Here is a 9,081-nt window from a genome sequence, read left to right on the forward strand (position 1 = left end):
TTGTGAGTGTACCAGTAAGACACTCTCCTCCCTAGGCTCCAAACTTTACCCAACTTGTATTTAGCTTTGACATCCACTGCTTTTGTTTCTAACAAAGATTTGATGTCCAAAAGCTTGGCTATTTTTTCTCAATATAGTCTTTTCACCTACAAGCCCTACTCCCAATGGCAGTATCTTGTGCATTTATGACTGCAACCACTTTCTCAACTCAGGAGCAGAACTGTGTGAAGAAATACAGCCTGGAATTAAAATAGGTTGATCATAGCTAACATCCCCATCTGTCCATCAGTCTCTGCATTGCATGTTTACCTGGTGTTGGGGCAGGATCACACTTTGAATTTTTAATTTCAATATTAATTTATGAACAAAGCCATTCTCCCCTGCACCCAGAAAAATCTCTGGAAATCACAGAATAAACTACCTGACGTTTATTCCATTTCTTGATTAGCTAGATTAAAATTGTTTCAAGTTGTAGTGACTGATAAAAATTGAGAGATATAAACAGATAAATAATACTAGCATAAGTTTGTAGATCACATGTTTGCGTGACATTTTCTGTACCAGTATACGCATACCTCTTTCATTATCATAAGCTGAATACTTTTCTTGTCAAAGAAACTAAGCCATACTTTCAAAAAGTATGCAAAATGCATACTTTGCAAAATGGAATTTTGCAGTTCCTGGGACTCACAAACTAATCCTGGGTTTCTGGCAACGCAATGAGCTGAAACAAACTGTCAGAATTCCACCATTCCTTTGGATGGACCAGAAGATAGCAACAAACATGGAACTCCTCTCCTGCACAACTGAGCAATGCCCTTTATCCTAGGAGTTTGTCAGGAAGAAGTTGGGAGGCAACTAGAAATCCATCTGAGAAGGGAGCTAGGTTCCTGGGAGCACTGAGATACGAAAGACAAATTTAACTGGAATCCATTTTATCAGGGAAACAGCAAGAAAGAGAGAGAAAATTTAAAGGACAATGCAACACAGGTTCTATGTATGTAAACAAAGTACGCTACTTTCAGATTATTTTAGCAATCAGACTGGAAATTGGATTTAAAAAAAAAAAACTTTCTATTTGTACATACCTGTTTCTAAGCCACACACAGAAATGTTATTTTTTTAAATGCACAGGCTGAGCAGTCATACCTGCATAAAGACAGTATTCTCTGTGATTTTTAGTATATTCAAAATCCCAGCTTTAGAGAAATAACATTAATTTGAAGACAGAAATCACACTTTCCATTTCCTCTAGTTACAGGTATCCCCTTAAGCTATTAAAACATAAAAGAAGAATTTATTTTTTCATGTGTTTTGCACATCTGGTGGGATTTTTGTGTCTAATTAGATTTTCTATCTTCTTATATGGCCAATTTCCTCTTGCAGCAAACATACACATACCAACAAAAAAGAAAAATCCATATTGTTTGATGTTTGGGTTGTTTTGTTGTGGGGAGAGGGAGTTGTTTATGATGGGGGTTTTCTAGCTAAAGGCACAATAACTTAGTTTTCCCTCAGAAAGTGACATTAAGTTATTAAATTAATTTATAGCAAATTCCTGAGCCAGAACTATGTGAGTGTGCTCACAGGTAGCAAATGGACAAAGGGAGAACAAAATAACAAGATCACCGTAAATAGCATGACAAGCCACAGTCACCGCTCAGCAGTTACACCATAGCTTCTGGATAGCTTGGTTTTTAGTTTGGGTTTTGGTTTTTTTTTTTAATGGGGCTTAGGCTCCAGCACAGAACTTAAAAGAATAAAGGTAGATCTAGGTGCTTCTTCAAACCCTTGAGACTGCAAATAAGGTGCACATCTTTGAAAACAGACTATGAATTTATTTTATATTTGTGTAGTACTTATAAAAAAATGTATCTGGACCACAAGGACAGATCATAAAAGAGAGGAAGACTGTATCAAAACTGGACATTTTATGTGCTAAGGGATCTTCTCCTGTAACATGTAGGAGTTATTGCTTTGGCTCTACACTATCATCCTATTCTTCAGAAAAAAAGCTGACACCCTTCATATAAAAAGATGGATTATCATGTTTAAAACATGGATTGCTACCAACATTTGAGACTTGTTTGTCTTGGAGTCAAACACCATTGAGCGAGAGGCTACCTGATAATACCAAGTACTGACTTTGAACTTGGCGAGTTTCCTTCTTCACAATAAATCCTTTAGGACAAATGCACTCTTGCTAAGGTGAGTGGCTTCTACAATTTTAAAGGAAAGAAATCTGATTAGTAAAGCTGAGCATAGCAGCTATGGATCCAAGCCCACTACAGGAATAGAAGTCACCCAACTGTAGCTAGAGTAGCACCTGTTTTTCTTCTAGTGCATGAAGAATCAGTTTCTTTGATGTCTTCAAGTCAGCATAAGAAACTGTTCATTTGCCTTTGATGAAGAACAGACAGGAAGAAGAGGAAGATGATTTCCCCTTCTTATAACTTGCCAGTTTAGCTTGTCACTCACCATGACAGCTGCTCAGTACCAAATCCAGCAGGACACAAGCTGCCAGACTCATCTCTACTGACAGAAAGAATACAACCTCTACAGTCTAAGTAGAATTAGTTTTACATCCCAAACCCAACTCCACTACGAATCACTCCTAGCCTAAGCTGTTTGCCAAGACTTTTTGATTATCCTTTTTTTTTCTTCCCAGGCAATTTATATCTCAGTGCTTCTCCCCATCAGCAAATTTTCAAAGCATCACAAGAAAAACCTAATGCATCTGGGCTGAAAGTAAATACGGAAGTAACTTCCCATGTGGTGTGAAACACACAGGTGACAGCACAATACAGAACCAGATGTTCACTCCCTGATATGCTTAATGCTGCTATAACTGCTTAAGCCTTGGTGAACAGGGGATTGGATAGAAAAAATGGAATAATTTAAAATTTTTACCATTTTGTTGCCTTCTCTGAAAGCTAATAGTGCTGATGCAGAAAGCAGTGGAGTACAGCTGGCAATTACAGGTATCCATTTTTAATCCCAACATTTTTTTTTCAACATTAATCATGAAAATAATGGGCTGATAATCAGCCTGCTTCCTGGAAAGTCTGATCTTGACATATATTTCCTTTCTTGAATGAATACAGATGTGGATTGTTCGTTTTTAACTCTGATATCTACGTTAAAATATCGGGTCTGTATACCAGGCAAATGGTGCAATTACAGAACATTAACAGAAAAAAATGTTACGTCAAGGGGTTGAGAGTCATCTTAGCCTAATGGTTAAAACCTCTGTATTTCCCACTCTCTTTAACAATGACAACAAATTAATGTTTTGGAGTTAATATTGCTACAGTTTAAGCCCTCTTTTTCACTATTTCTTTTTAAGCATGTAGATCTTGCATTTTGCCATTTAGAAGACTTGCAAAAGATATGACTTGATATTCCTTACATTTCTTACATAAAGGAATACAGAAGAAAAGAAAATAAAATGAAACTGAAGAAAATTCCATCACCAACAAAACAAGCTTTCATGTTAAACTGAAACAATAGACAAGGTCAAGCTGATGAGCACCATTTCAGAAATTACTGCAAAAAACCTGTAAGTTTAGATATTTGCATAAGCTGTAGACCTATGGAACAATATTTTAACTTACTGGTAGTTCCAAAAAAAGCAAAAATATTTTTTCATTTCAAACAAGAAATTTTATTCAATTAGAGAATTAATTTAAATGTGCTTAGTTATTTATATTGGTATTATTATGGTAAGTAAAAAATTGTAAACCCATTTGATAAACATAAACCAAATATTTTTTAAAATTTTTTACATTGCTTACAATTTAGTGAAGCTAACTTCAATTATTAGATTTTTGAGGTTTGAATCTGCTCTTTTCATTGAAGGACAAACAAAAATTACTCAGCTCCATGGACTATAAAAGTTGAATACTGTATTTTATCTGCACATGAATCTCAGTTCTCCAGACACTGGCTGTCTGAACAGAACTAAAAAAACTGCTGCATGATTATAAGGCATTTGGACCAAGAACAAGTACCCACAAGTTACTGGAAAATAAAAAGCTTGAAGAAAACTGAAACCTTGTCCAGGGGACAACTGCTGTTCTGTGGCTTTTGGGGATTAGAAAAACTAGCCTGAGGCCACCTTTGTTAGGTCTTCAAGGACTTCCTTGCTGAATTATGTGAACGTTAAAGGCTTGTAAAATAATTGCTCAACCTGACTGTGTATTCAAATTAAAATGAAAGAACTTTTGCTGTGAGCAAAATTATGTGCAAGTAAAACAGCAGTCCTTCCTAAATCTCAAGGAATATCCACTACTTCTATAAATCCACACAGGAGCCTTCTCTGCAGTGAGACTGCTTGATCTGATTTTATTACACACCAAAACCTACTGTTGAAGGAGACTTGGGAAAGAAAATGGTGAGATCTGTTTTTTTATGAGGTATTAAAATCCCTTACAGACTGTTCTCTCCCTGTTCATATTTTTATCAGATTAACAAGTCTAAACTCTTGCCCCGATCCTCAATGAATCCCTTAGTGAATTAGGAAGCTGTAAAGAAAATATTTCCAGTCCTCAGCTGGAGGCTGGAATCTTTTATCACTTCTTGCATCTTTATCACTTCCTAAATATTTATCACAGCTTTTACTTCAGCATTTTAGGTTTGCTCTCCAGGTTTTTGAGCAGAAGACAATATACAACACAACAAATGCTTCTTTCACCTCATCACTACTTATATGCTTGGCTTCTGCAACAGTGTTTATCAATGACCTTCTAAAGCAAAACCAGGCCATGCATCTTTTTGACCAAAACTGAACAGAAAGACCACCATATCAGATGTTTATTAGCATCTCTTATCGTACGTGGTTAGCTTTACTCAGTTTTCATGTGTTATTTTAAACATTTTTCTTTTAAGGATTGTTCACTTCACAGTAATCACCTATGTTCCTATTAATACAGTTACAGGAACTAAGCACATTTTAGATTGCTTTTTTTTATCTCTGACTGTAAATAAAGCTTTCCATTAAGGCTTTCTATTATCTCCAGCAGTATTTTGATTCTCATGTTGATGAAATGAGGTATTGATTCCACTGAAGTAAACTAAATTAATCCAGTGTAAGAAAAGATGTAAGAGAAAAATCCACACCCTGTTATCAGAACTGAGAAATAAGAATTCATATAGTTCACACGACAGCCAGTTTGTTGAATAAGGCAGAGAAAGACAACTTACAGTTTAATTTCCTTCGATACTGTTTTCAGTTTTACAGCCAAATATGTGCTATAAACCTCTACCTTCTGCTACAACAGTGTAATAAAGTATCCTTCAGAATTCTGTAATCCAACCATTAAAGCAGGAATATTAATGGCTTCCTAGATAACAAACAGTGCAGCTTTTTCAGGATATAAATGTAAGTTTATTAAAACTGTCTAAACATAGCAGTCTGACTCTTTAATAGTTAGGACTAATGTTAAAAAGGCAGCAGCTATTACTGCTTACAAAAATCACTTCCCTCTATTGTAATGCATATCTTGAATTGCACAGTGACTGCCAGTGACACTTGGTTTTACATAGCTATTCCTACAAATATTTAGCAAAAAAGTGTTAAACATCAACTCCTGCCCTCAACTGAAATGCAAATTCAAGGATGCAGCTGTACTCCTAACAGTAGTTATACATAATGCATTTAATGAAATGAAATTTTGAGTGTCTCTTTAAAAGACTACATTACAAAAATCAATGTAAGAATACTATTGTATTTTATGTTTATATGTACTTTTCATTGTAAGGGATGTTAAAGTGCTTTATAGAAATATTTAGGTACTACAGCCACTTTCGAGGTTTAACAGATGACAAAAACCCCACTATTAACTGTACTTTGTGAAAGCGATTATTACCTATTTTGTGAGAACAATGGAGAAAAACAGTATTAACTGCTATAGAAATAGAAGGATCCTATTTATTTTTAATTTTACATTATCACTGCAACCGTATTTGAGCAGTTCACCAAGAACAGCTTAGGGAACATATTTGTTAATATTTAAGCCCCAAGTACAAATGAAGAATTGAGGGAGAGACATTGAGCAACTTTCTCAGAGACTTGCTCAAGTCAAACTGTTCAAATGCAAGTAGACACAAACCCTAAAGCTCAAGTCTTGCACTGTGTCCCTACTTGTGCCATTGAGTAGTAGGATATACCTATGAGTGACCAGTAACATATAGGTCCATGCCATATGTGGTCAGCGTGCCAAGTGACATGATTCAAACAATTAGGCACAGAGCCTTAAATTTTGTACAATCAGGTCAAGACCACATCAACCACATATAGGCCTTGCATGCAGACACACACATCTATTTGTAGCCTTCCTTATACTTACTCTGGTCATACAGGGGCATTTTTTTAGCATGTCTCATGGAAATTTCTTACCAAATAACCTGATTAAAAATGGATATATTTTTCTTCTACTGTAAATATGGCTGAAGGAGGATGGTATATACCTTCTGAGGTATGCTTACAATTTGGATGGACTCAACAAGACAGAAGCCCTGTCTCCATGCTAGTTTGGAAGATCCAAACAGGGCAGTTCTAGAAAAATGAAACTGAAAGGAATGCTGAAGACCCTGTTAAAAAATAAATAATAAAAAAGAGTCAGCGTGCCACAGAGCACTGCATGACAGGAAATGGGTGATGACAGTACTGGAGAAAAGCAACAGAAGACAACTAAAAAGATTCAGATCATAATGATGGGACAAAGTGCTAGAAAAGTTCAGAAGTTAGTTCCTTGAGCCAAGGACAGCAGGGGCAATCCTCTGAGTAGCTAAGGACAAAGTAGCATCACATATTTGTAGAAATTGACAACAAACCCATGAAATACTGGACACCTGCAGGAGAAGCCCTTGCAAGGAAGTGGGAAACTCCTCCCTTTTTTCATGTTCAAAACAGAGAACACAGGCAGAATTTTGTGCTACAGGTCTGCCCCTGCTTAAGTGTGGAAATTACTCTGCTGCTTTGTAAAACTTTTTTTTTTTTTTTAAGCTAACATCATCAAAAGAGAAATCATTGGGCACCAGGAAGAAGGAACACTGAAGAGCTGGGATGGGGTGGGGGGCAAAATCCTACAGTCCCAGCAGACAATTCCTCCGTGAGAGAATGGCTATTTAAGCAGGTGATACTAACAACTATTTCTAACCACCCTTACTGTAACTGCTGGATACTTTTAATTATATGGCTGGTGTATAGTGAAACTATAGTTATAATTAGTGAAACTAAAGTGTTTTGAATACTATAACTGATATTTAATACTTGTAATTATGATTACTGTGCTAGGCTACACAGAAGTTCACCTCAGGTTTTTCTTTCTTGCACACAAGTAATTCAGCCTACATATTTAGGTCTCACTTCAGCTACATTTTATGAACAGAAATCACTGAGACTGAAGGAATCAATAAATTAACATACTTTTTTCTGTAGGAAACAAAACATAATTATTGATTCTTATTAGCGTTGTCAGAGTGCTTAAGAGGCCTTGCCAGGGACCAGGACTAGGACTCCACAGCAGCTGGTGCTATACAATCAAGAGATCAAACCCCCGCTATTCACTGAGAAGAAACAGATCTTAAATGTATATATTGCATGCCTATTAATATAAGTATTTTGTATATTCTTATACACACTGAACGCATGTTTTCTTTAGACTTCTTATTTGCTTACTGAATAAGAGCATCAAAGTTGTACAAAATCATTGAAACACTGCGAAGACCCATCAGCTTGGTTTCAAGCATTCCTAATCACCATGAAGATTAAAGACCACTTGTATCCACTACACATTTACTCATAGTTCCACAGAGGACAATTACCCTTTTCCATTAGTGAATAATTATTCACAAGTTCAGTTTGGTGCCCAAGTATGAATAACCAACCATCCAGAGACTGACAATTATTTTCTGCTTATCTAACTAAGAACAAAAACAGCAACATGTAATTATCCCAGCAAATTATTAATCATCCAACACAGTCCAAGCAGAGTGAAAGGGAAGGACTGGAGAAAATAATCAGCATCTACAAGCAATATCAAAGACATTGTAGCAGAGGCTATTGTCATTGCAAGATGCATGGAGAAAGTGTAAGCTCTCACAACAATAGATGAGGCTTCATTATATCATCGTTATCCTACCTTGGGCATTCTGAAAGGGAAAACAAGGCTCTTGGGTCCATCCCCCAGCAGCCCATAAGAGCAGCAGCACCGACTCTTCACACAACACTGATCCTTGGCCATTTCCCAAGGAATTTTAAGGGATCTCCTCCCACCACCGCTCTTTAATACAGTTTAGCCTATAACGAACATGCAGTGAAATAGGATATACAGAGGATGCTTAGAGAACAAAGCCAATACAAAAGTTACGTGACAAAGGCCCTGTATTATTTTTAGCACTTTTAGCTAGCCGGTGGGATGCTGTTTAGAATTACTGTTGGATGCAGACTTATTCATGACTACTAAAAGCGACTAGTCCCCATTGCTGAGGCAATGAGCGAGTTCAGGCAGACTGACGCGGTGGGACAAATCACCTCGCTGTTTGCTCACTTCCAGACCAACGCGTGCCCCTGGAAACACGCAGGTAAGGACCGCAACGAACGCCTTGAACTGCGAATTCCAGCTCGGCTTCGGAAGACAGCGCTCGGGCACGGCGCCATACGGTGACCGGGGGGCAGCGGCGGCCCCCGCGCCCCCTCACGGCCTGGGGCCGCGCCAGAGCCCCGCGCTTCTGCCGCTGGCTCAGCCGGGGCGGCAGCGCTGTGGAACGCGTTTGCTTTAAGGAAGAAAAAAAAAAAAAAAAAAAAAAAAAAAAAGGGTCTTTTGCCTACCCCACTCGAAGGCTGGGTGGAAAAGTTAGGGCGCCCCCAGGAAGGGGCGGCTCAGCGCCGGGGCTGGGCCTGCGGCGCCGCTTGCCCCACTCTGGCAGCCCGCGGGCTCCGTCCCGGCCGCCGTGCGGGAGCGGGCGGGCAGCGGACTTCGGCCCGCCGCCACCCCGGCCCGTTTCGAAACGGCACGAAGTCGCCCCGAGACACCCGTCAGAGAGGCCAAAGGCTGCGTTCCTGCAGGAAGTTCCACC

At 38.3% G+C, this 9,081-nt stretch overlaps 1 long non-coding RNA gene across 4 annotated transcripts in view; it reads right to left on the reverse strand.

Annotated features, from left to right (window-relative positions):
- Positions 1-8,944, reverse strand: part of LOC121087016 — a 34,964-nt gene extending 26,020 nt beyond the window's left edge. For 2 of the 4 annotated variants that reach the window (XR_005827498.1, XR_005827496.1), the window contains exon 1: positions 8,834-8,944. This is a non-coding gene — a long non-coding RNA (uncharacterized LOC121087016). Of the gene's footprint in view, positions 1-1,088; positions 3,625-8,536; positions 8,812-8,833 lie in introns of those variants that run through there. The other 2 variants (XR_005827497.1, XR_005827499.1) reach the window with 2 other exon arrangements.
- Positions 8,945-9,081: the final 137 nt, after the last annotated feature.

Source organism: Falco naumanni, chromosome 4, assembly GCF_017639655.2.
Source record: "Falco naumanni isolate bFalNau1 chromosome 4, bFalNau1.pat, whole genome shotgun sequence".
NCBI lineage: Eukaryota > Metazoa > Chordata > Aves > Falconiformes > Falconidae > Falco > Falco naumanni.